At 54.1% G+C, this 26,175-nt stretch overlaps 1 protein-coding gene across 10 annotated transcripts in view; it reads right to left on the bottom strand.

Moving 5' to 3' along the window:
* HIVEP3 (HIVEP zinc finger 3) overlaps window positions 1–26,175 on the bottom strand; it is a 409,994-nt gene that overhangs the window by 151,066 nt on the left and 232,753 nt on the right. Inside the window, exon 1 of one of the 10 annotated variants that reach the window (XM_068167463.1) lies at window positions 304–602. The exons of the other annotated variants lie outside the window; for them this stretch is intronic. The gene's annotated coding sequence lies outside the window, so the exon portion shown is untranslated. Of the gene's footprint in view, window positions 1–303; window positions 603–26,175 lie in introns of those variants that run through there. 10 annotated transcript variants of the gene reach the window in all.

The following is a 26,175-nucleotide window of genomic DNA, read 5'->3' as shown; positions in this document are numbered from 1 at the left end:
GCAGCAGCCCGACACCCAGTAACTCCCAATTTACTCACTGCAGTGACCTCATCAGCGAGACACTGCCCGTGCGCTACCACCGCTCTTAATTGCGCTACCACCGCTCTTAATTACACCTCCTCGGCCGCGCTGCCCTCCGCGCACCGAGCGGGGCTGTCCCCAGCAATAACTCACTAATAGCCACATCGATTGTAAAGCGCCACACGCACTCCTCACCCCCCTCAGCCACACGCAACAACACCCCCCCCCCCCCCCCAGCACCCCCCCAGCGACCGGCTGGAAGGCAGCGATGGGATCCGTTACCTGCACTTGCCCCGGGCACTGCAGCCGCGGCTCTGCCATGACTCTGCCCGGGGAGCGGGGCCGGGCCCTGGGGCTCCGGGGGAGGTGTAGAGGGGGGGGTGGGGGGGAATCTTCTGCCGGGCTGCGATAGAAAAGGTTGGTTTCAAGCTCCTTATTTGGGCAGTGATGTCAAGGGAAGTTGTTCAGGCAGCGCCTCCCCCTTTTTTCCATTCACTCCACATTGTTTCCTGTTGTCAAGCAGCTGCTGCGGCTCCGGCCAGGGACAAGGGAATCCTTCAGCCCCCGCTGCCCGCTCCCGGCTGCCCACGCAGGGGCCTTGGGGGGGGGGGGGGGGGGGGGCAAAGGGGGGAGAGGGGAGGCGAGGGGGTGGGGAGCGGAGAGGGGACGCGCAGCAGCAGCAGCGGGACGGAGATGGTTCGCTCCCCCCCTTCACCACCCCAAACGCCAGCGCTTTCCATCACAAAAGCGGCTTCTTGCCTGCAGCAGCTGGAGGGAGGGGGGAACCTGGCAGCCCCGGGGCTCGGGGAAGGGGAGACACACACGGATGGTGGCAGCGCTGCCACCCCGCTGCCTCCTTCCCTCCTTCCCTTCTTTCCTTCTTCCTCTTCCTTCACCTCCTCCTCCTCGTCCCCTCCCCATCTGTCCCGGCTCTTCCCGCTCCCCCCCTCCCGGCGCTGATCCAGGCGCTTCCCGCGGCAGCCCCCCCGGCACCGTGCACGGCGGGAGGGGACGTCAGGAGCAGCCCGAGACCGCCGCCGGCTGCAGCTTGGGAGCGGGAGGGGGGACACAGAGCCGCGGCCGCCGCGGTGGCGAGAGAGTGAATCTGGCCCGGGACGACCCAGGAGTACCCCGGTGGGGATCTCCGAGCACGCCCAGCAGGGCAGAGCCGGGGGCGGCCGAGGCCAGCCCGCTCCCGCCTGGGTCCCAGCGCAGGGACGCTCCGATCTCCCCGGCCACGGCCCCCGCCGCGAACGGAGCCATCCGCGGGTGCGGAACTGGAGCCGCGCTCGGCGCCGGCAGCTCCGCGGCCGCAACAGGGTTAGGGACCCTGCACCGCCCAAACTGCCAGATGGGGTCCCAAAACACTTTTCTTTCTTCCTCCCCCCTTCCCCCCCCCCCCCCTTTTTTTATTCCTCTTTATCTCTTTCTTTCTTTTCCTCTTAACCTCTTTTTCTTTCATTTTTTTCCTCTTTTCCTTTTCCCTTTTTCTTTTTCCCCATTTTCTTTATCTTTTTATTGTTCTCATTTTTCTGTGTGCATTTTTACTTCTTTCTTTTCCGATTTATTTTGTTTGTTTGGCGTTTGGGGTTCGTTTGTTGGGGGTTTGTGTGTGTGTGTGGGGGGGGTGTGTGTTTGTTTTGGTTTGTTTGTTTTGTTTGTTTTTTGAAGTTCTCGGTGCCGGAGCACACGGAGAGCCAGAGCCCATGCGCTGAGAGGGGGAGACAAAGTACTCCTTCCTAGGAGCGCCAGCGCTGCGCCTAGCAGGCAAAGCAAAACGCTCTGGCAGCAATATCCACGTGGTGATCCACCTTTTCCACGTGGTGATGGCCAAAGGGGCTCCCGTGGTGCTTCTCCCAGCTCCCGAGCGGGATCCTGGCTCTGCCAGCCGAGGACAGAGAGGTGACCCTGAGTTTCCAGCCAGGTAGCTGGGAAGAAGCATCTGGGAGAGGGAGAAGATAGCAAAAAGAGTGGCCTTGGCATCCCAGGCTGTGCTCATGTTTAAAATACATTTCCACATTCACCACAGTGTTTTGTGCTGGTTCTGTAGTCATCAGACCCTGTTGCAGACAGGATTTTACTGGCCAAAATGGGAACTCTCGCCCAGATGATTGATTTTGCCCATCAGTATATCCCTGATAATAGGTTGTCACTATGTGGGGTCCCTGGTAAAACATTCTGTCGTGACAGCAGCTCTACCCCGCAGCTGGCACAGCCATCCTAGCTAAACTACACCTCAAGCCTCTTCTACTAATGCAGGCTGCATGAAAAATCATCAGGTAAAAAAAGAGAATAAAACAACATCCCCTTCCCTGCCCCCCAAAAAACCCAACAAACAAAACAAGTCTATAGAAGCAGAATTGTCAGGATTGGAAGGGACCTCAAGGATCAGCCAGTTCCAACCCCCCCTGTTGTGGCCAGGGACACCTCACACTACAGCAGGTTGCTCACAGCCACATCCAGCCTGTCTGCAAACACCTCCAGGCAGGAGGCTTCCACCACCTCCCTGGGCAACCTGTGCCAGTCTCTCACCACCCTCATGGGGAAGAATTTCTTCCTAACATCCAATCTCAATCTACCCATTTCTAGTTTTATTCCATCCCCCCCAGTCCTATCACTGCCTGACACCCTCAAAAGTCCCTCCCCAGCTTTCTTGGAGCCCCCTTCAAGTACTGGAAGGCCACAATTAAGTCTCCTCAGAGCCTTCTCCAGATTGCACAAGCCCAACTCTCAGTCTGTGCTCACAGCAGAGCAGCTCCAGCCCTCTGCTCATCCTCATGGCCCTTCTCTGGACACCTTCCAGCACCTCCAGATCCTTCCTGGAACAGAAGCTCCAGAACTGGACACAGTGCTCCAGGTGTGGTCTCAGCAGATTTGTTTGGGTTGGAAAAACCCTCTAGGATCATCAAGTCCAACCATCAACCTAACACCACCATGGCCACTAAACCATGTCCCCAAGTGCCACAAAATTCCTCTCTGATTCCAAACTTTCCAAAGTTAGAGTGAAGCCAAAAAATAAAAAGTCACCCAATGATGAAGTAACAATGATGTGAGGTCTGTGTGATGGAAAGAATTACACTGGCAGCCAGAGGAACTTAGCAAGATGTGCTTTTGGGGGTGAGCATCAACAGAGCTCTTGTTTCACTCAGAAAACAGCTTTGCAGGGGAATTTATGACTGGAAACCTGCTACTGGAACACCAGTCTGGCCTGTCTCCAACCAGCCACAGAGCAAACTCCAAGTAAACTGCATCCCCAAAATGAGTTTTGGTGCTCAAATGCTTTTGCTGATAATCTCATGAGGCTTAATAAGGCCAAGTGCAAGGTCCTGCACCTTGGTTGGGGCCAATCTTTGAGACTAATCCAGGCTGGGGGAATGATGAGATTGAGAGCAGCCCTGCAGAGAAGGACTTGGGGGTGCTGGGGGGTGAGAAGCTGGGCAAGAGCCAGCAATGGGCACTGGCAGCACAGAAGGCCAAGGGCAGCCTGGGCTGCATCCAGAGCAGTGGGGCCAGAGGTGGAGAGATGGATCCTGCCCCTCTGCTCTGCTCTGGGGAGACTTCACCTGCAGTGCTGTGTCCAGATATGAGACCCCTAATTCAAGAACAACGTGGACCTGATGGAGAGGGTCCAGAGGAGACCCCAAAGATGATCAGGGGGCTAGAGAACTTCTACTCTGAGGACAGACTGGCAGAGTTGGGGCTGTTCAGCCTGGAGAAAGCTTCAGGGAGACCTCAGAGCAGCATTCTGGTATCTGAAGGGGAACTACAGGAAGGTTGAGGAGGGACTGATTAGAAGGACCTGGGGTGGTAGGACAAGGGGCAATGGTTTGGAACAGGAGCAGGGCAGATTTAAGTTGAACACCAGGAGGAAATTCTGCACAATGAGATTGGTGAGACACTGGAACAGGTTTCCCAGAGAGATGGTGGAGGCCTCATCCCTGGAGACATTCAAGGTCAGACTTGATGTGGCCTTGAGTAGCCTGCTTTAGTTGGAAATGTCCCTGGTGCCATCAGGGGGGTTGGATAAGATGACTTTTAAGGGTCCCTTCCAACCCAGTGCAATCTATGACTCTGTAACCCCAGGAACATGCTGTGTAACACTCACACTTTCTATGAGCAAATTATTTCCTCAATAGCCTCATTTCACACCCAGTTGCAGCTTCTCACATTCCAGACAAACAAGAGCATTAGAGTGTGATGGGAAACTGCTTCCTAGCGTGATTTGTTTGATTTGGGTCCCATACTGCCCCAGTTTCCCTCCCCAACCCTCAGCCCAAGTCACTTGGTGTAAGCAGGTGTGGTTGCTTAAGGTCTCTAAGGAATTGTCCAGATGCAGCCAGACCCTGGATATGGTTACAGGCCCACAAGGACTCTCAACCAGTGCACATGGAGTGGCTCGACCCCCCCAAACCTCACTTGATAAACACTGGATTTGGGAGTGTTTCCTCCTGCAGACAACTTCCACACACCCCTGGCTGCAATTAGAGCAGCTCTGTCCCAGTCACTGGGGTTCCAGCCCCAGCTGAACATCCAGTTTGCTCCTAGCCAGAGAGCAAATCACATCCAGAGTTCTGCAAGGACCAGCTCTGATGGGCCAAGAGCCATAAAAGCAGGTTTGTCACTTAATGCAACCTGGACTGAGCAAGAGCATTGCAGTGATGGAAGGGACTGGATGTGGCAAAGGCAGCCTTCTTCCAGCAGGAATTGAGCATTTGGTTGGAGATATCATAGAATACAGCATGGACACAAGCACAGAGGGAAAACCACCCTAATCAGGAGCAAAAGCTGCCCACCAAAGTCTCTCTTTTACTCTGCTGCCACAACAGGGCAAAAATCAGTTACAGCTCAGCAGTTGTGTCTGTGCCTCAGATTCCTGCGGCAGCCTCACAACAGCGGCGATTTTACTGGGCCAGACAGAGAACACCATCTCCTCCCGACCCACCTACAATCTTCCTTCCTTTCTTTGCACGTGGGGATGCAAGAAGCACTTAATAAAATCTCACCTTCCAGTCTGAAAGGGCACAGGCACCCAGTGTGTCTGTGAGAGGCTCCAGCGCCTCTGCTATCAGAAACATTCTCTCCTCGCAAGATGCATCCCCAGGAAGAACTCAAAATAGCAGCCCGCTGCTAATGTTGCTTTTAACATGCACCACAAAGGACCAAGCAGGGGCAAGCTCAAGATGTTAATCAAAAAAAAAAACCACCCAAACCTACTGATTTTTAAACTCCTTTCTTTTCAAGCAGCGTTTTAACTCTGCCCATCACACCAAACACTCTCCTCCCAGTCATGGAGGTGACCTCTGTCCTCCAGCACCCAAAAAAGGGCCACAGTGTTGTTCCCCTGGATGGTACAAATGTGGCCACTCGAGGTGGTCAGCAGCAAGGTGTTTGCCTGGTGGTGGCTTTTCTTAGGTGGAAGAGTGTGGTTTGGCTTGAATGAGAAAATGAAGGGTCAGGCTCCCCTGAGGATCCTCTTCCCACTGCAGGGACAGCACATGGGGTGAAGTTCAGGCCACGGAGGGGAGCTTTGTGGAAATCCTTTGTTAGAAACGAGCACTGAGTCAGGAGAGGGACTGTCCTCGGTAGATGATGGTTAAAACAACCACAGCTCACTCCCTGTTTCGAGGTCAGACTCTTCCTCCCCACGTTGTTCAAACTGGTTGTGCTGCCTGCCCATCCTTCACCCACCCCTGTTCACCTCAGCCTGGCCCAGGGTGTGCACAAATGACCTGCTGCCTGAAAAGGCCTCTTTGAAACTCTGCCCACTCCTGTTTCTGGCTTTTGGGGTTTTGTTTGGTTGTGTTTGGTTGTTTCCCCCCCTAGTATTTCAGGTTTTTCCACCATAGAATCACAGAATCATTTTGGCTGGACAAAACCTTTCAGCTCGTCCAGTCCAACCCTTCTCTAACTCTGCCAAGCCTGGTGCTAAGCCATGGCCCTCAGCACCACAGCTCTGCCTCTTTGAAACACCTCCTGGGATGGAGATTCAACTACCTCCCTGGGCAGCCTGTGCCAGGCTTTGAGAACCCTTCCAGGGAAGAAGTTTCTTCTGATGTCCAACCTAAACTCCCCTGGTGCTACCTGAGGACATTTTGTCTTGTCCTGTCACTTGTTACTAGGGAGAAAAGACCAAATCCCACCTCACTGCAGCCTCCTCTTAGGGAGCTGTAAGAGGGCAATGAGGTCTCCCCTCAGCCTCCAGGCTGAACACTCCCCAGTTCCCTCAGCTGCTCCTCACCAGCCCTGCTTTCTAGAGCATTCACCAGCTTTGTCACCCATCTCTGAACCAATTCCAGCAACTCAATGCTCTTCCTGGAGTGAGGAACCCACAACTGAGCATCTCTGCTGCTGGCACAGGACTCCCCAGCACCGACCTCCTTGGGGGACCCTCCAGTGCTCTGCATGCTTCCAGCTGGTCCCTGACGTATCCCTTTCTTCCCTGCTGTTAAAATGCAGTAATGAAGGCCAAAAGCTGGGTCAGGACTTGCAGCCTTTCCATATCCACCACTGCTAGAGCTGCTGTTTGAGTGGGAAAGGAGAAGGCAAACTGTGTCCTGGGTTGCATTAAGAGTAGTGTTCACTGAAAGGGTTCTCAAACACTGGAATGGTTGTGGGGTCACCATCCCTGGGGGGGTTTAAGCAGCCTGTGGACCAGCCTCCTTGGAGGACACTCCCAATGCTCTGCATGCTTCCATCTGGTCCCTAACTCATCCCTCTCTTCCCTACTGTTAAAATGGAGTAATGAAGGTCAAAACCTGGATCTTGACTGGCAGCTTTTCCATACTCACCACTGCAAGAGCTGCTGATTGAGGGGGAAAGGAGAAGGCAAACCATGTCCTCGGTTGCATCCAGAGGAAAGGCATCTCAAACATTAGAATGCCCTGCCCAGGGCAGTGCTGGAATCACTCACCATCCCTGGGGATTGTTTAAGCAACCTGTGGACCTGGCTCTTAGGGAGATGGTTCAGTGGTGACCTTGCAGTGCTGGGTCAAAGGTTGGACTGGATGAGCTTGGAGGGATCTTCCAAGCGAAGCTACTCTGTCATTCTATTGATCTTGCTTTCCCACATCTGCAAGATGGGACCAATACCAGCATTCCTGAACTCCAAAGCTCCCAGTGCTCATTACACTTTTCAAAAGCATGTGGGAGCATCTTCAATTACCCCCCAAAATCCCTCTGCAGTTTCATTCTTCTTCCAACACTTACATTGAAGACACATGTCCTGGGAAGTCGCAGGCACGAGGCATCGTGCTGCTAATTTTAGAGAGAGCATCTGCTCAGAGTTAAATCTGAAACTTGGTCTCAAAGAAATTAGTGGAATATTATTATTATTATTATTATTATTAATTTCTTTTTTCTCCTGCAGAATTGACATTTGTCAAACAATATGTTGGGAACAGGAATCCCAGCCAGCCGTGAGTAATCCTCACCAGCACGCGGCCCCGGCGAGCGGCACTCGGGGAGAGGAGTTGTTGGGTGCTCCACTCCTGGGTTCAGTTTTGAGCTCCTCACTCCAAGAGGGCTGGAGCAGGTCCAGAGAAGGGCAATGAAGCTGGGGAAGGGTCTGGAGAACAGGGCTGGGGGAAGCAGTTTAGGAGCTGGGGGTGTTCAGTCTGGAGAGGAGGAGGCTGAGGGGAGACCTCATTGCTCCCTTCAGCTCCCTGAAAGGAGGCTGCAGTGAGGTGAGGGTTGGGCTCTTCTCCCTCATGAGTGACAGGATGAGAGGAAATAGCCTCAAGTTGTGCCTGGGGAGGTTTAGATTGAACATGAGGAACAATTTCTTCCCTGGAAGGGTTGTCAAGGCCTGGAACAGTCTGCCCAGGGCAGTGGTGGAGTCCTTATCCATGGGAGTGATTTAAAAGCCATATAGATGTGGTACTGAAGTTTTAGTGATGGACTTGGCAGTGCTGTGTTAATGGTTGGACTTGATGATTTCGAAGGCCTCTTCTAACCAAAACAATTCCATGGTCTTGTGACTAAAACCCCATGCAAAGCAGTACCCCATTTCTTCTTCCACCTCCCCAGGGCTGCAGCTTCCACAGCACCCATCCTGCAGCAGAGGATGTGGTGGCACCCTTGGACCTTTGGCACTTGCTGACACACTGCTCCAGGTTGCCCTGCACAGCCCCGTTTACATCATGAGTACAAGAGCAGGGGGGGTCCAGGCCACTGCCCACTCAGTTCACACAGGATCCCAGAATGCCAGCTTGGAAGGGATCTGAAGGAGCACCTGCTCCAACCTTTCTAGGTGATGGTGTAGCTATAATGAGCTGGCTCAGTACCCTGGCAAGCTGAGTCTGAAACTGCCCAGTGCAGGAGACTCCACTGCTGCCCTTGGGAGGTGATTCCAGTCTCTGCCTGCTCTCATGGGCAAAGGTTTCCTTGTGAAGTCCAATGGGAATGTCCTCAGCAGTAACTTGTCCCCATCACCCCTTGGCTTTTCCTGTTGGCCACCCTTTATGTGCTGGTCCATGGTGATAAGGACTCCCCTGAGCCATGTCTTCTCCAGGCTGAACAAACTCAGCTCTCAGCCTTTCCCTCACACTTAGGGCTGCCAGGCCTCTGCCCAGCTGCAGTTTTCCCCCTTGTTCCAACCAAACTGCCAGGTTGGTTGACTATTTTTAACAGTGTCCCCTGGGCACCCAGACCTCTGGCTGGGGGCTCTGGCAGTGCCAGCAGTAGGTACACAGATAAACAGGAAAGTTTCCCAAACAATTTGCCCATTCATTTCAGGGCAGTCATTCTGAGGCTGGCCCCAGATCCCTGTTGCTTAAAGAGAACACTTCATGCTGCACATGGCCTTGGACTTGCCAAGGAAGAAATAATCAAACTAATGACACCAGAAACATTGAATAATGTCTGGAGGGGTTGGACTGGATGATCTTCCAACCCCTCCCATTCACTGATTCTTCTGTAGAGTCACAGAATCATCTCAGTTGGAAAAGACCTTCAAGATCATTGAGAAAACCAATAGAGTCTGGTGCTCAGCCATGGCCCTCAGCACCACATCTCTGCCTCTTTGAAACACCTCCTGGGATGGGGATTCAACCACCTCCCTGGGCAGCTTGTGCCAGGCTTTGAGAACCCTTTCATAGAAGATGTTTCTTCTAATGTCCAACCTAAACTTCCCCTGGTGTAGCTTGAGGCCATTTCCTCTTGTCCTATCACTTGCTACTTAGGAGAAGAGCCCAACCCCCACCACACTGCAGCCTTCTTTCAGGGAGCTGCAGAGAGCAGTGAGGTCTCCCCTCAGCCACCTTTTCTCCAGGCTGAACACCACCTCAGCTGCTCCTACCAGCCCTGTTGTCCAGACCCTTCCCCAGCTTTGTTGCCCTTCCTTGGACTTCAGCCCCTCAATGTCCTTGCAGTGAAGGGCCCAAAACCAAACCCAGGATCTAAGGTGTAGCCTCATCAGTACTGAGTCCAGAAAGATGATCACTGCCCTGGTCCTGCTGGCCAAGCCAGGATGTTCCAGCCCAGGATGCTGTTGGCATTCTTGAAGGACCTAAAACTGAACCCAGGATTCATCCTCATTAGTCAAAAACTATCTTAAACCTGAAGTTCAGTCTTAAATGGGGCTACAGTTGAGAACAAGGCCTGGATGGGGCTGGACAATGACAGCTCTTGTGTTCTAGAGACCAAACACTGCCACATTCCCTCTGGTAGGACCTGAGGATAAACAAACAATTGGAGTGTCATGGGAGGTTCTCCTGCCCCTCTACTCCGCCCTGGAGAGACTTCACCTGGAATATTGCATCCAGTTCTGGGCTCCCAAGGGACAGGGATCTGCTGGAGAGAGCCCAAGGGAGGGCTACAAGGATGCTGAAGGGACTGCAGCACTGCCTGGTGAGGAGAGGCTGAGAGCCTTGGGGGTGTTTAGTCTCGAGAGGAGAAGGTTGAAAGGGAATCTGATCAATGTCTATCAATACCTGAGGGCTGGGGGCCAGGAAGGAAGGGACAGGGACAGCCTCTGCTCACTGTGCCCTGGGATAGGACAAGGGGCAATGGATAGAAACTGCAGCACAGGAGGTTCCACCTCAAGATGAGGAGGAACTTCTTCACTGTGAGGGTCACTGAGCCCTGGAGCAGGCTGCCCAGAGAGGTTGTGGAGTCTCCTCTGGAGGCTTTTCAGCCCTATCCGGATGTGTTCCTGTGTGACCTGTGCTGGATTCTATGCTCCTGCTCTGGCAGGGGGTTGGACCTGAAGATCTCCAGAGGTCCCTTGCAACCCCTGACATCCTGTGGTCTGTGATCCTGTGACTCTTCCAAATCTAGCACTTATCAACTCCTCAAACTCTCCAGGTTCTAACATCAGCAGTGAGTGCTTGGACTGACACAGCACAAGTGCAGTGCCCTGTGAAGCCAGGCAAGAATGCAGCAGTGATTTTTATTGCAAGAAGTGTTTCCCATGAGCAAAGCTCTACCAGAAGCTTCTGCTGCCCTTTGCATTAATTGCATTACCTCATTTCTGCTTCCCACTAAAGAAAATTGCAACATTTTGTCAGCTCATATTCCCTCTTTCAAGTCAGAATTAGCAATAGGAAACCCAAATAGTTTTATTAGCAGGCTGTGTCCTTTTCATAAGCTTCAGTCATAAATCACCACAGGTCTTGCATCTGTGGCTAACCACAACAGGACCTGGGGGGAGGTGGAAGGATGCCTGCAGCCACTATCAGAGAATGTAGAACCATAGAATGGTTTGGGTTGGAAGAGACCTTAAAGATCATCCAGTTCCAACCCTTTGCCATGGGCAGGGACACCTCCCACCAGCCCAGGTTGCTCAAGGCCTCATCCAACTTTGAACATCTCCAGGGAGGAGGCATCCACAGCCTCCCTGGGCAACCTGTTCCAGTGTCTCCCTACCCTCACTCTCAAGAATTCCTTCCCAATCTCCAGTTTCAATCTCCCCTCTTCCAGCTCAAAGCCATTGTCCCTCATCCTGGTACTCCCAGTGCTTGTCCAAAGTCCCTCCCCAGCTCTCTTGGAGCCTCTTCAGCTACTGGAAAGCTGCTCTAAGGTGGAAGCTGAAGGGAGAGCAGGCAGCAGCCTAACAACACCCCAAAATGCCAAGGTGACCTTTGAGGGTCCCTTCCAACCCAGTGCAACCTGTGAGTCTGTGAATCTCATGCCTGTGGGGAAGGGAAATCACAGCACTGTCAGGTGCTGATACTGTGATACTAAGGTGTACTCTGCACTACTTTGTGCAAAGTTAAAATCCAGGGGAATCTTAAGCTTGGACTGCACTGGGGAAAAGATAATGAAGCAAAATGCTGAGGGATTGTTGTGCCTAGTCCATGTGCTCACCTGTGTTACATCAGCTGCTTCACACAGCATCTCTGAAGAGGTCATGAGACAAGGGTTAAAAAATTAAAACTAATTATAAAGGGTCACAAAAATAATCCAAGGGTTGGAACCCCCCTGCTGTGAGGCCAGGCTGAGAAACCTGGGGAAGGGAAGGCTCCAGGGAGACCTTCTGGTGGCCTTTCAGCACTTAAAGCTTCAGTCATAAAGCTGGGGACAGAGTTTTGACCAGGGGCTGTTGTGACAAGACAAGAGGTGATGGTTTGAACTCAAAGAGGGAGATTTGGAGCAGACAGAAGGGAGAAATGGTAAACAGTGAGGGTGGTGAGAGCCTGTGCCAGGCTGCCCAGAGAGGTGGGAGATGCTCCATCCCTGGAACCATCCCAGGTGAGGTTGGTTGAGGCTCTGAGCAACCTGCTCTAGCTGCAGATGTCCCTGCTGACTGCAGGGGCTTGGACTCAATGCCCTTTAAAGGACCCTTCAACCCAACCCCGTCTGGGACTCTATGATCATATTTAATGCAGCCACTTACTCTCTGGTGGCTGAAATGAAGGCCACTGAGCAGCTCAGCAGTTCCCTTCCCACTGCTTGTTAAACACTTGGTGGCTGCTTTGTAGCTTGAGCACTGTGGACTTCAAGGCTCCCAGCAGCCTCACCTCTTTGTCTGGTATCTTCATGAGCTGCTTCACAGCATAAAGCAAGCCTTTAAAATTCAGAGTGAAGAGGGGCTGGGGGTCGAACCCTGCACACCTTTCCCCAATCTGTGATTCTTGGCAGCAGAAGCATCTAAGCTATTGCTAATAAAAATATATTAATGTCTGTCTTCTGCAACAGGCTTTCTGCCTGGAATTTCTCTCACCCAGCTCCAGATTTCTGCAAAGTAAATACCTCCACAGCTAGACCTGACTCCCTTCATTGTGTGCTGGCATCCCTGAAAGGCAGCCCTGGCCTGGGCTGCATCAAAAGCACTGTGGCCAGGAGGATGAGGGAGGTGATGCTCTCCCTCTCCCTCTCCCTCTCCCTCTCCCTCTCCCTCTCCCTCTCCCTCTCCCTCTCCCTCTCCCTCTCCCTCTCCCTCTCCCTCTCCCTCTCCCTCTCCCTCTCCCTCTCCCTCTCCCTCTCCCTCTCCCTCTCCCTCTCCCTCTCCCTCTCCCTCTCCCTCTCCCTCTCCCTCTCCTCACACACCACCTGGAGTACTGTGCCTAGTTTTGGTGACCCCCCAACAGAAGAAGGACATGGAACTGATGGAGCACATCCAGAGGAGGCCATGAAGATGATGAGAGGGCTGAAGAACCTCCCCTATGGGGACAGGCTGAGAGAGCTGGAGCTGTTCAGCCTGGAGAAGAGAAGGCTCCAGGGAAACCTTAGGGCAGCCTTCCAGTATTGGAAGAGGGCTACAAGAAAGCTGGGGAGGGAGTTCATAAGGGTCTGTGGTAACAGGACTTAGGGCAATGGTTTGAAACTAGAGCAAGGTAGATTTAGATTAGACATTCAGATGAAGTTCTTTACTATGAGGGCAGTGAGACACTGGAACAGGTTGCCCAGGGAGGCTGTGGCTGTCCCCTCCCTGGAGGTGCTCAGGGCTAGGCTGGATGAGGCCTTGAGCAACCTGGGCTGGTGTGGGTGGGGTCCCTGCCCATGGCAGGGGGATTAGAACTGGATGATCTTTAAGGTCCCTTCCAACTCAAGCTACTCCATCTTTCTATGATCCATTCCAAGACACACGTCTGAAGTTGTAGGTGAATCAAGTCCTGGGGCAGTTTTCTCTCTCTCCTGACTGCAAATGGAGAGTGGGTGACATCTCAGCTGGAGAGAGATGAGAGGAGTCAAGCTCCAGGCTCCAGCAGTGTGCTCAAAGGGCTGTGTGTTTGTGGGGCATGAGTCTGCATCGCTTTCCCCTCCATCAGCCCTCTGGCGCTGTCACCTGCCTGCCCTCCCTGCGGGGGCAATTTGTCCTCCTTGGCTATCACTGCCTGATGAAGGCCATGCAACACAAATATACATTCCACACAAGGATATTCATCAGAAAGAGCCTTCCATGTAGGATGTAGCAACTTAGAACTTATAAACTTAGGGAATGAAGACTTCAGGTCACATAGAAAAATAAACCACCCTGGAATGAAGGCATCAAAAACCTTCCTCAAGCTCTGAGCCAAGGCACGGCAGGGAATCATAAAGTCATAATCACAGAATGGCTCAGCTTGGAAGGGACCCCAGAGATCTTCTACTCCAAGCCCCCTGCCATGGGCAGGGACACCTCCCACCAGCTCAGCCTGGCCTTGAACACCTCCAGGGAGAGGGAATCCACAGCCTCCCTGAGCAACCTGTGCCAGTGTCTCCCCACCCTCACTACAAAGAATTTCTTACTCATCTCCAGTCTCCATCCCCACTGTTCCAGCTCAAAGCCATTGTCCTTCCTCCTGGCCTTCCCAGCCCTTGGCAAAAGTCTCCCCAGCTCTCCTGGAGCCTCCTTCAGGTACTGGAAGGCTGCTCTAAGGTCTGCCTGGAGCCTTCTCTTCTGCAGCCTGAACAGTTCCAACCCTTGAGTCTGTCCCCATAGCAGAGGTTCCTCAGGCTCTAATCATCTTCATGAACTCCTCTGGACCCTCTCCAGCAGCTCCAGGTCCCTCTTGTGCTGGGGGCCCCAGAACTGGAGGCAGTGCTGCAGGTGGGGTCTGAGCAGAGCAGAGCAGAGGGGCAGAATCCCCTCCCTGTGCTGCTGCTCTCCCTGCTCTGGCTGCAGCTCAGCACACAGCTGCCTGCTGGGCTGCCAGGGACCACTGCTGGCTCCTGGGGAGTTTGTCACCACCTGACACCCCCAAGGCCTTCTCCTCAAGGCTGCTCTCAAGCCCCTCCTTGCCCAGCTCATATCTTATCCCCCTTGTTCTTTTCCCATCATAACTCCCTAAACCAGTGCTGTGCCATCTGCAGATAGCTGCTGCAATCCCTTTATGCAGCCCCAAAGAGACCCCAGGAAAAATCCCAGTGCCTAGAGTGCAAAACCAGTGCTTGGAACTCAGGGGGGCTGGAGGAGAACCACGGAGAGGCAGCGCTGCCTGGGCTGTGTGGGAGCTGTCAGACACATGTGGTGGTGGAGTGAAAAGGTCCATTTCTGTGAGCACATTTCTGAGGCACCTGGTGATTTATTCCTAGAGGCAGAGAGACAGGGCAGGCACATGGTGAATTTCCAGGCAGCAGAGGGCTGTTGTAAATCAGGTTGTCATTTCTCCCATCTTCTGAAGAGAATCCCAGAGAGGTTAATTTGCAGAGCCAGGTGTGTTTCCCACTCTCTCCATTTCCCCCTCTCCCTCATGGCTATGTGGCAGAAGTTATGTTGTTGCTGATCTCCGAGGCAGGAGGATAGAAAAGGACTTCTGCTGGAGATCAGCCAATGCTCTGTGCTGGATATCAGCAGAAGATGGGGGGAAATCTTTGAGCTTTAGGTGATGTCCAGATGTTGTTGCATCTGCTTTGGTATCTTTGCCTGGCATCTGACGTGGTGTGCATGTTCAGGAGAGCAATCCAGAGCCGCCACGCTCCAAGCTGCTCAGCCTTGCAGATGCCTGAATGTGACTAGAGGTCAAAAATAGCCAAAAGAGCCCTGGGGGCTCACATTCAGGCACCCACACGTGCCCCAAGCTTTGGAGCTGTACACTTTGCTCATGTCTAATCTATGTCTTGATCCAAAGGGAAGGCATCAGCTTGAACACCACCCACTAGGCATGGGCAGCCCCTGCAGTCAGCAGGAACATCTCCAACAAGATCAGGTTGCCCAGCCTCACATCAAATCTGACCTTGAATATCTGCAGATAGGAGGCCTCCACCACCTCCCTGGGCAACCTGTTCCAGTGTCTCCTCTGCCTCACTGTGCAGAACTTCCTCCTTATGTCCAACCTAACTCTGCCCTGCTCCAGCTTCAAACCTTTCCTCTCATCCTATCCCCACAGCCCCTTCTGAACAGTCCCTCCCCAGCTCTGCTGGAGCCCCTTCAGGTACTGGAAGGCTGCTCTGAGGTCTCCCTGGAGCTGAACAGCCCCAGCCCTCCCAGGCTGTCTTTGTAGGAGAGGTGGAACTCTTTTGGTACTTTCTGTGTCACCCCTTACAACCAACAACTCTGAGTGACACCCAGATGACTTCTGTGGTCCTGCATCCAGGAGATCCAAAACCATAACCTCCTTCAGAAAGCTGCATTCTGCCCCCAGCTCAGAAGTGCTAAGCTTCCTTCCCTGGCACTGTTGGCTGTTGAAATGAGTAGCTTGGAAGGGTTTTTTTTCCCCTTCTCTTTCATGTATATATAATTTCACAGTTTCAGTTCAGTAGAGAAAGCTCCTAATTTTTTTTTTTTCTCTTTCCCTTCAAGGGTTTAAATCTAAGTAATTGCAGGCTGCAGTCACACAGTATATGCTGGCTGGTAGAGCCCTCCTAGCTGCCAGGAAAGCAGGTCAATTATGAGCAATGAACCCACATTACCAGGAGAAAAAGCTGGTTTGAATTCTGGTCAATTAGTGCTAAAACTGCCTTGGAAGGAAAAGGTAAATTGAGCTAATGGAGCTGTGCAGCCAGCACAGGCAGCGAGGGCTTCAGCCCTGGGATGGCAGAAATTAATGATGCTGGGGCATAAAATCCATGCAGAGCTGCAGGGGGAGGTGAGGCAGGTGGCTGACCTGTCTCTTCTCACCTCCAGCTTAAGGTCTCAATTAGAAGAGCCATGGTTGCTTCAGGAGGGTGCTGGGGCAATGCATTGGCTTTTAGGGAAGAGTCCAGACTGCTTCATCAGGAAGTTCACAGAATCCCAGAACCAGAGAATGTTAGGGGTTGGAAGGGACCTCAAAAGCTCATCCTGCCCAACGCCCCTGTCAGGGCAGGGTCACCCAGGGCACACCGCACAGGAACACATCTAGGTGGGTTTTGACTATCTCCAGAGAGGAAGACTCCACAAGCCCCCTGGGCAGCCTGTTCCAGGGTCCTGTGAGGTGGTGGAGTCCCTGTCCCTGGAGGTGTTCAACAAAGGCTTGGATGTGGCACTTGGGGCCATGGTTTAGTTGCCAGGAGGTGTTAGGTATTGTTGTAATAGGTTGATGATCTCTGAGGTCTTTTCCGACTTGGTTGATGCTGTGAGTCTATGACAACTGCTCACCCAAACCAAGGCTCACCACAGTGTCAGGAGCTGCAGTGCAAGGGCTTGCTGGGTTCCTGCCATTCCCAGGACAGCCACAGCCAGGGCAGAAGAAGAGAAGGAGCAAGCATGAAGCAGGCTTTCTTGGGTGCTCCTTGCAGAGGTCTGGCTTTCAAATAGCCCAGAGACCTGCAACCACTAGCCTGAGTCAGGGAATTTGTGGGAATCCCCTTTCCCCACCTCCATTAGCAGCTGGTGAAGGGTCTGGAGAACAGCTCTGGGTGAGGAGCAGCTGAGGGACCTGGGGGTGCTTAGTCTGGAGAAAAGGAGGCTGAGGGGAGACCTCACTGCTCTCTACAGCTCCTGGTTGGGCTTGGAAACTTTCTTTCCTCCTGGTAAGTTTTCACTTCACCTCCCAGAGGCCACACTGGTGGAAGGGGAGACCCAGGCACCTCCCAGGTCTCTATTCCCCCCATCACTTGTGCAAGGCACACAAGGGTGAATTCTTCTTTCAGGCTTTATTGTCCAAGGTGGCAGCACCCAGCGGTGTGCAGCAATACAACCAAGCTCACAGGGATGACAGAGAGGAGAAATTGTGCAGGCAGTCCCCAGGACATGGAGTAAAAGTAGCAGTAGTAGATGGAAAGCTGAGACTTGACTGCCTCTTGCAAAGCTATTAAGGTGCTCCAGCATTCCTCATGCCCCATCCCATATCACAGCCAGACCCTGAGAGGTAGACACGTGGAGCCTGGATCTCAAGAGGCTGTGCACCAGTGGCAGGGTCACTGCACTGTTATTTGTACTCCCTGCTTGGCCCTGAGTGCCCAGGTGCAAGGGGATCATCACCCAGAGGCACACTAACACAGAGAGGCTGAGGTGGGAAGGGATTTCTGATGATCTCCTGGTCCAATCCCCTGCTCAGCAGCGGGTGGCCCAGAACTGTAACCTGACAATGAAATGCTCCAGGGCTTCCCTGTCCCCAGAGCTTGCTGGAGACTCCACAACCTCTCTGGGCAGCCTCCTCCAGGTCTCCAGCACCCTCACACCAAAGAAGCTTCTCCTGTTCAGGTGGAACCTCCTGGCTTCCAGTTTGTACCCCTTGCCCCTTCTCCTGTTGCTGGGCATCAGTGAGAAGAATCTGGCCCCAGCTTGCTGCTACTGGACAAGCTTGTGCATCACAAAGCAGCCAGCATGGACATGGAGAACCTGGTCCTAGGCATCTACCTCTATTCTGTGATAAACCTCTCAGGATGTTCACCATATGAGTGCAGCCATGACTCACAAACCATCCTTTCACTGCTGGAGCCAGGAGTTGGCATGGGCCAGACCAAGGAAGCACAGGCTGGGTCTATCACAGCCCAAGGCTGTCCCTCAAACCAACACTGCCACATGAGAAGGTGCTGCAGTGGTTCTAGGTGCTAGCAAGTGCCCACAGGCAGAGGTGCAGGCACAGTGTGACCAGGCCCTGCCCTCAGCATCACCACATTGTGCCCCTGCCTCACCTCCCCTCATAGCAAAGCTTCTGTCCTTGGGTGGCACCATGTGGGACCCAGCCATGCATGAAACCCTAATGCCCACCAGATCACGAGCTGGCATGACAGGAACCATCACCAGGTCATCCTGCATCACCTCCTCGATCCACCACGACACAAAGCTGATTAGGATGGAAAGGAATCCAGGAGGAAAGCTCTGCCTGGACACACAGTGCAGATGCAGGACACCTGACAAGGCTCATCCCAATTCCCTTCTCTGTGGCTTTTGCTCAGGTTAACCCTGGGACAAAGTGGGGATTGTGAAAGGCCAGGAAGGCTCTGAGGTTGCTGGCAGTGAGTGCTGTTGGCCTCCAAGCAAAACAACTGCAGCTCAGGCACGCAGCAGCCCACTGAGGCCCAGGCTTGGCTGTTGACAGGAGCAGCCCCAGCACCACCACCACCCCCTGCATGGCTGCTGGGCTCCACACCTTCACCTTTCTGTTGGCTCTGCTCAGCAGCACAGGAGGCTGACCTTAAACGGCCCCAGAGCTCTCAGGAGTGCCTCAGCTGACCTCCTGCTTATCTGAGCAGCTGCCTAATCTCTGCTCACAGCTGCAGAACCTGACCATGAGCCTTGCAGCTCTGCAGGCATCTCCTCCTGGTCATCAGTGCCAGCACTTCAAAGATTGGTGCAAATCAGAAGATAAGAGAATTAAGGGGGGGGGGGGGGGGGAAGAAGGTTAAAAAAAAGCCTTTCTTGCTAGTCATAGAATCATCATAGCATGGGTTGGGTTGGAAGGGACCTTAAAGATCATCCAGTTCCAACCCATGGACAGGGACACCTCCCACCAGCCCTGGTTGCTCGAAGCCTCATCCAGCCTGGCCTTGAACACCTCCAGGGAGGGGACAGCCACAGCCTCCCTGGGCAACCTGTGCCAGTGTCTCCCCACCCTCACTCTCAACAATTTCTTCCTCATCTCCACTCTCAATCTCCTCTCTCCTGACTCAAAGCCATTGTCACTCATCCTGGCACTCCCAGCCCTTGTCACAAGTCCCTCCTCAGCTCTTCTGCAGCCCCTTCAGGTACTGGAAAGCTGCTCTGAGGTCTCCCTGGAGCCTTTTCTTCTCCAGGCTGAACAGCCCCAACTCCCTCAGCCTGTCCCCACAGGGGAGGTTTTCCAGCCCCTGAGCATCTTCATGGCATTCTCTGGACCCTCTCCAGCAGTTCCATATCCTCGTGTTGGAGGATCCAGAGCTGGACACAGTGCTGCAGGTGCAGAGGGGCAGAACCCCCCTTGTCCTGCTGCCCCACTTCTTTTGCTGCAGCCTGCTCACACATGCAGTGTTTGTCTTGCACATGTAAGACAATTTCTTAAGCAGCTTTTTTCTATCCCTCACAGGAGGGATCTGTGCTTGGTTTTATTAATAATAGCTGTATCTGACTCCTTTCTAAATGTTATTAAGATCCACACAAAGATTTTCACTTGGCAATGAATTCCAGGGCTCAATTATCCCCTGTGTTAAGGGGCTTAGTGTTTTACATGTGAGATCTGATCTCCTTAAAGGCCACATGCTCTGCATCTTCAGAGCAGGGGAAGTGACAGGATGAGTGCACCCTGTGCACCTTTACAGCATCACAGATTCACAGCATGGTTTGGCTTGGAAAGGACCCCAAAGATTATCCAGGTCCCCCCTGCCATGGGCTGGGACACCTCCCATCACCCCAGGTTGCTCAGGATCCCTTCCAACCCAGCCTTGAATACCTCTAGGGTTGGAGCCCCCACAACTTCTCTGGGCAACCTGTTCCAGAGTCTCTCCACCCTCATGGGGAAGAATTGCTTTTATTGTCTAACCCAAACTGAGCTTCTTCCACTTTGAACCCATCTCCTTCTGTCACTCCATGCCTTTGGACAAAGTCCCTCTCCATTTTCATCCACTTCCCTCAGTGTTTCAGACACCATTTCAGTACCATCCCAGGTTCCTCTTAGGAAGAAGTTCACAGAATCAGAGGAAATTTAGGGGCTGGAAGGGACCTCAAGACATCATCTAGTCCACCCCACTCTCCTGCCAGAGCAGGATCACTTATACCAGTTCTTCAGTACAAGGGTGGTGAGACACCGGAACAGGTTGCTCAGGGAGGTTGTCTCTTGTTCCTCATCTCTGCAATGTTCCCCACATGGATTGGGGGAAAAAAAATTGATTTTCTTCACTGCCACTCTTCAAACAAATGCTTCAGGTTGGCTGTTGTGCTCCCACAGCCAGCAGAGGATAAAATGCTACTCCCTCCAGACCGTGGTGATGTGAACACTGTCCATGTTTCAGGGCTTCCAGCCAGGTTCTCTCTGCAGCATGAGCTGGGTTAGCACACCTGCAGTTGGGCTAACACACCTGCAGTTGGGCTGACACTCAGTGGTACGCAGGGAGTAGGGCTCTGGGCAACCTGATCGACTGGAGAGAGTCCAAGGGAGAGCTCCAAGGATGCTGAAGGGACTGCAGCCCTGCCCTGCGAGGAGAGGCTGAGAGCCCTGGGGCTGTTCAGTCTGGAGAGGAGGAGACTGAGAGGGGATTTAATAAATGTTTATAAATATCTGAGGGGGTCAGAAAGGAAGGGACAGGGACAGCCTCTGCTCACTTGTGCTCTGTGGTAGGACAAAGGGTCATGGATATAAACTCCAGCACAGGAGGTTCCACCTCAAGATGAGGAGGAACTTCTTCACTGTGAGGGTCACAGAGCCCTGGAGCAGGCTGCCCAGAGAGGCTGTGGAGTCTCCTTCTCTGGAGCCTTTCCAACCCCATCTGGATGTGTTCCTGTGTGACCTGTGCTGGGTTCTATGGCCCTGCTCTGGCAGGGGGATTGGACTCAAAGATCTCCAGAGGTCCCTTCCAACCCCTAACATCCCCTGATCCTGTGATCTAGTGGAGGATGTCCCTGCTGACTGCAGAGTGGGTTGGACTGGATGACCTTTGGAGGTCTCTTCCAACCCAGACCATTCTAGGGTTCTAAGTTTCATCTCAGCCTCTCTCCCATGCCCTAAGACCCCAATTTTCCCTTCAGCTTGCCCAGAGCTTCGATATGACAACTGGACCTGCTCCTGCTGGAGGCTAGATACGTGCACAGCTTTCAGATTTGCTCTTCTAAATGCTACTTGTTGACTTTGCTTGGACACAAGGAGGTTCCTGCTAACCTCCTGTTCCTAATGTTGATACTCCAGAGCCTGTGTTTTCCTTCCTGCACCCAGGACAAATAAGCAAATGAAGCTGCCCACCTGGCTGCTGGAAGATGCCGTTTGCTCATCCACTTAATTTTTGTTGCTCTGGCATAAGAATAGTAATAATAACAGGAGAAGAAGTTAAGAAAACAGCCAAGCAAACACAAGAGCATTTTGTTTGCCTGTGCCAAGGTGAAACTGAGCTGGTAAACATCACTCTTGACTTCCAGACATCTCTTTCTGTTTGCAGCTTATTTCACCTTCCAGGATTAAATGGAAGGTGGAGGCCTGCAGCTGGTGGTGTTCCCCCCGCCGAGGCTCAGGGATGGGGCCCAGCCCTGTTCAACATCTTCATCAGTGACCTGCATGAAAGGACAGAGTGGGCTCTCAGGACATGTGCTGATGCTGTGACACTGGGAGGAGTGGCTTGACAGCCTGTCAGGCTGTGCTGCCATTCAGACAGGCTTGGACAGGCTGGAGAGTTGGGCAGAGGAACCTCATGAAGTTCAACCAGGGTGAAGGGAGGGCTCTGCACCTGTGGAGCAATAGCCTCCTGCAGCAGTTCCTGCAGCTCAGGGGAGGGCTGACCTGCTGGGAAGAGCTCCTGGGAGAAGGATCTGGGAGTGCTGGGGGACAAGAAGTTCCCCAGGAGCCAGCAATTTGCCCTTGTGTCCAAAAAGGCCAATGGTGTCCTGGGGTGCATGAAAGTGTGGCCAGCAGGTCAAAGGAGGTTCTCCTCCCCCTCTACTCTGCCCTGGTGAGGCCACATCTGGAGTCCTGGGTCCAGTTCTAGGCTCTGCAGTTCAAGAGAGACAGGGAACTACTGGGAAGAGTCCAACAGAGACTATGAAGATGCTGAGGGACCTGGAGCATCTCTGTGAGGAGCAAAGGCTGAGAGCCCTGGGGCTGTTGAGCCTGGAGAAGAGCAGCCCCAGAGGGGATCTGAGCAACTCTCAGCAAGAGCTAAGGGATGCTAAAGAGCTAAAGGGACAAGAGGCTGAGGCCAGACTCTTGTCAGTTGTGCCCAGGGACAGGACAAGGGGCAGAGGGCACAGACTGGAACCCAGGAGGTTCCACCTGAACAGGAGGAGAAAATTCTTTGGTGTGAGGGTGCTGGAGGCCTGGAGCAGGCTGCCCAGAGAGGTTGTGGAGTCTCCTTCTGTGGAGAGCTTCCAAACCCCCCTGGCCCTTGTGCTCCTGGGCAGGCTGCTGTGGGTGCCCTGCTGGAGCAACTTCCAAGCCCCAGCACGTTTGGAGCCTGTGAACTCCGTGACATCCACAATGAGATCACTGCAAATCCAGAGCATCACAAAACACAAACTGCCTCCTTGGCTGGCAGGAGAGGTGGGGGGTTGGCTCTTTTCTCATGGAAACAAGAAGTGAGACTGAGCAAATAATATCCTAAGAGATTCTGTGGTTATGGGATGGAGCAGGGGTGTGAGACACAGCTCCAGGTGACAAGGCTAACCTGGGAGAGATCCGCTTGAAAGCAACTGGCTTCAGCAGCTCCCTTGTGAGGAGCATAAGCAGCACCACATCCCTCAGCACCACTGCCACTGCCTGGTGCCCAGCACCACATCCCTCAGCACCACTGCCACTGCCTGGTGCCCAGCACCACATCCCTCAGCACCACTGCCTGGTGCCCAGCAGCACATCCCTCAGCACCACTGCCACTGCCTGGTGCCCAGCACCACATCCCTCAGCACCACTGCCACTGCCTGGTGCCCAGCACCACATCCCTCAGCACCACTGCCACTGCCTGGTGCCCAGCACCACATCCCTCAGCACCACTGCCTGGTGCCCAGCAGCACATCCCTCAGCACCACTGCCACTGCCTGGTGCCCAGCACCACATCCCTCAGCACCACTGCCTGGTGCCCAGCAGCACATCCCTCAGCACCACTGCCACTGCCTGGTGCCCAGCACCACATCCCTCAGCACCACTGCCACTGCCTGGTGCCCAGTAGCACATCCCTCAGCACCACTGCCACTGCCTGGTGCCCAGCAGCACATCCCTCAGCACCACTGCCACTGCCTGGTGCCCAGCAGCACATCCCTCAGCACCACTGCCGCTGCCTGGTGCCCAGCACCACATCCCTCAGCACCACTGCCACTGCCTGGTGCCCAGCACCACATCCCTCAGCACCACTGCCTGGTGCCCAGCAGCACATCCCTCAGCACCACTGCCACTGCCTGGTGCCCAGCACCACATCCCTCAGCACCACTGCCACTGCCTGGTGCCCAGCACCACATCCCTCAGCACCACTGCCACTGCCTGGTGCCCAGCACCACATCCCTCAGCACCACTGCCTGGTGCCCAGCAGCACATCCCTCAGCACCACTGCCACTGCCTGGTGCCCAGCACCACATCCCTCAGCACCACTGCCTGGTGCCCAGCAGCACATCCCTCAGCACCACTGCCACTGCCTGGTGCCCAGCACCACATCCCTCAGCACCACTGCCACTGTCTGGTGCCCAGCAGCACATCCCTCAGCACCACTGCCACTGCCTGGTGCCCAGCAGCACATCCCTCAGCACCACTGCCACTGCCTGGTGCCCAGCACCACATCCCTCAGCACCACTGCCACTGCCTGGTGCCCAGCAGCACATCCCTCAGCACCACTGCCACTGCCTGGTGCCCAGCACCACATCACTCAGCACCACTGCCACTGCCTGGTGCCCAGCAGCACATCCCTCAGCACCACTGCCACTGCCTGGTGCCCAGCAGCACATCACTCAGCACCACTGTCACTGCCTGGTGCCCAGCACCACATCACTCAGCACCACTGCCACTGCCTGGTGCCCAGCAGCACATCCCTCAGCACCACTGCCACTGCCTGGTGCCCAGCAGCACATCCCTCAGCACCACTGCCACTGCCTGGTGCCCAGCAGCACATCCCTCAGCACCACTGCCACTGCCTGGTGCCCAGCACCACATCCCTCAGCACCACTGCCACTGCCTGGTGCCCACCACCACATCCCTCAGCACCACTGCCACTGCCTGGTGCCCACCACCACATCCTTCAGCACCACTGCCACTGCCTGGTGCCCAGCAGCACATCACTCAGCACCACTGCCACTGCCTGGTGCCCAGCAGCACATCCCTCAGCACCACTGCCACTGCCTGGTTCCCAGCACCACATCCCTCAGCACCACTGCCACTGCCTGGTGCCCAGCAGCACATCACTCAGCACCACTGCCACTGCCTGGTGCCCAGCACCACATCCCTCAGCACCACTGCCACTGCCTGGTGCCCAGCACCACATCCCTCAGCACCACTGCCACTGCCTGGTGCCCAGCAGCACATCACTCAGCACCACTGCCACTGCCTGGTGCCCAGCACCATATCCCTCAGCACCACTGCCACTGCCTGGTGCCCAACAGCACATCCCTCAGCACCACTGCCACTGCCTGGTGCCCAGCAGCACATCACTCAGCACCACTGCCACTGCCTGGTGCCCAGCAGCACATCACTCAGCACCACTGCCACTGCCTGGTGCCCAGCACTACATCACTCAGCACCACTGCCACTGCCTGGTGCCCAGAACCACATCACTCAGCACCACTGCCACTGCCTGGTGCCCAGAACCACATCATTCAGCACCACTGTCACTGCCTGGTGCCCAGAACCACATCATTCAGCACCACTGTCACTGCCTGGTGCCCAGCACCACATCACTCAGCACCACTACCACTGCCTGGTGCAAATTGAGTCCAACCTCCCTGCCAAGGAAGGTTCACCTGGAGAAGGTCACGGCCAGGTGGGGTTTGAATGTCTCCAGAGATGGAGACTCCACCACCTCTCTGGGCAGCCTGCTCCAGTGCTTTGTCACCTTTAAACTGCAGATGTTCCTCTTCATGTCTAGATGGAAGTTTCTGTGTCCAAGGTTGTGCCCCTTACCCCTTGTCCTGTCCCTGGGCACCACTGAACAAAGCCTGGTCCCAGCCTCCTGCCACCCACCCTTGAAGTATTGATCAGATCCCCCCTCAGGCTGCTTTTTTCTCCAGACTATCATTTCCTAAGAACTAAATCTCCCAATCTGAATCCTCTAAACCCTTTTGATTTCAAAACTGGAGCACAGAAATACCTCAGCATTAGCCTAGTGCAACCTGAAGGACTTTCAGATGACCAAGAGAGGATGGAAGTTGCACACAGATGTACAACTCAACCTGTGGGCTTGTTCCCTTCCGTGATGAGCCTCTGCAGGAAAACAGAGAGCTGATCTTTGCTAGATTAGACTCAGAGCCCCTTTGCTGGCTGAGGGCCCAAAATAGTGTGATTGCCACTGCTGATGTATATTTAGAATCATAAAATCATCTCACTTGGAAAAGATCTCTAAGATCATGCAGCCCAGCCCATTCTCTAACCCTGCTGAGGCTGGGGCTAAACCATGGCCCTCAGCATCACACCTCTGCCTCTTTGAAACACCTCTGGGGATGGGGATTCAGCCACCTCCCTGGCAGCCTGTGCCAGGCTTCACAGGATCCCAGGATGTTAGGGGTTGGAAGGGACCTCTGGAGATCGTCTAGTGCAACCCCCCTGCCAGAGCAGGATCACAGAATCCTTTCTTTCAGAGCCCTTTCAGTGAAGAAGTTTCTCCTACTGTCCAGCTTACACCTCCCCTGGGGCAGCTTGAGGCCATTTCTTCCATAGATTGCTAGAAGGGTTTGGGATGGGAGGGATCTTAAAGGTCATCCAGCTCCAACCCCCTGCCATGGGCAGGGACACCTCCCACCAGCCCAGGTTGCTCAAGGCCTCATCCAGCCTGGCCCTGAACACCTCCAGTGAGGGGACATCCACAGCCTCCCTGGGCAGCCTGTGCCAGTGTCTCCCCACCCTCACTCTCAACATTTTCTTCCTAATCTCCAGTCTCAATCTCCCCTTCTTGGCTTCAATCCATCCCCTTTCATCCTGGCACTCCCAGCCCTAGTCACAAGTCCCTCCCCAGCTCTCCTGTAGCTCCTTCAGGTACTGGAAGGCTTCTATCAGGTCTTCCCAGAGCCTCCTTTTCTCTCATCCTATCACTTGTTCCTAAGGAGTAGTCTTGGGATGCCTC

This window comes from Melanerpes formicivorus, unplaced genomic scaffold, assembly GCF_026170545.1.
Source record: "Melanerpes formicivorus ecotype bairdi unplaced genomic scaffold, bMelFor1.0.p_v2 SCAF_118, whole genome shotgun sequence".
NCBI classification, from domain to species: Eukaryota; Metazoa; Chordata; class Aves; order Piciformes; family Picidae; genus Melanerpes; species Melanerpes formicivorus.
The sequence above is the reverse complement of the archived record's forward strand: the minus strand, read 5'-3'. Positions and strand labels throughout refer to the sequence as shown.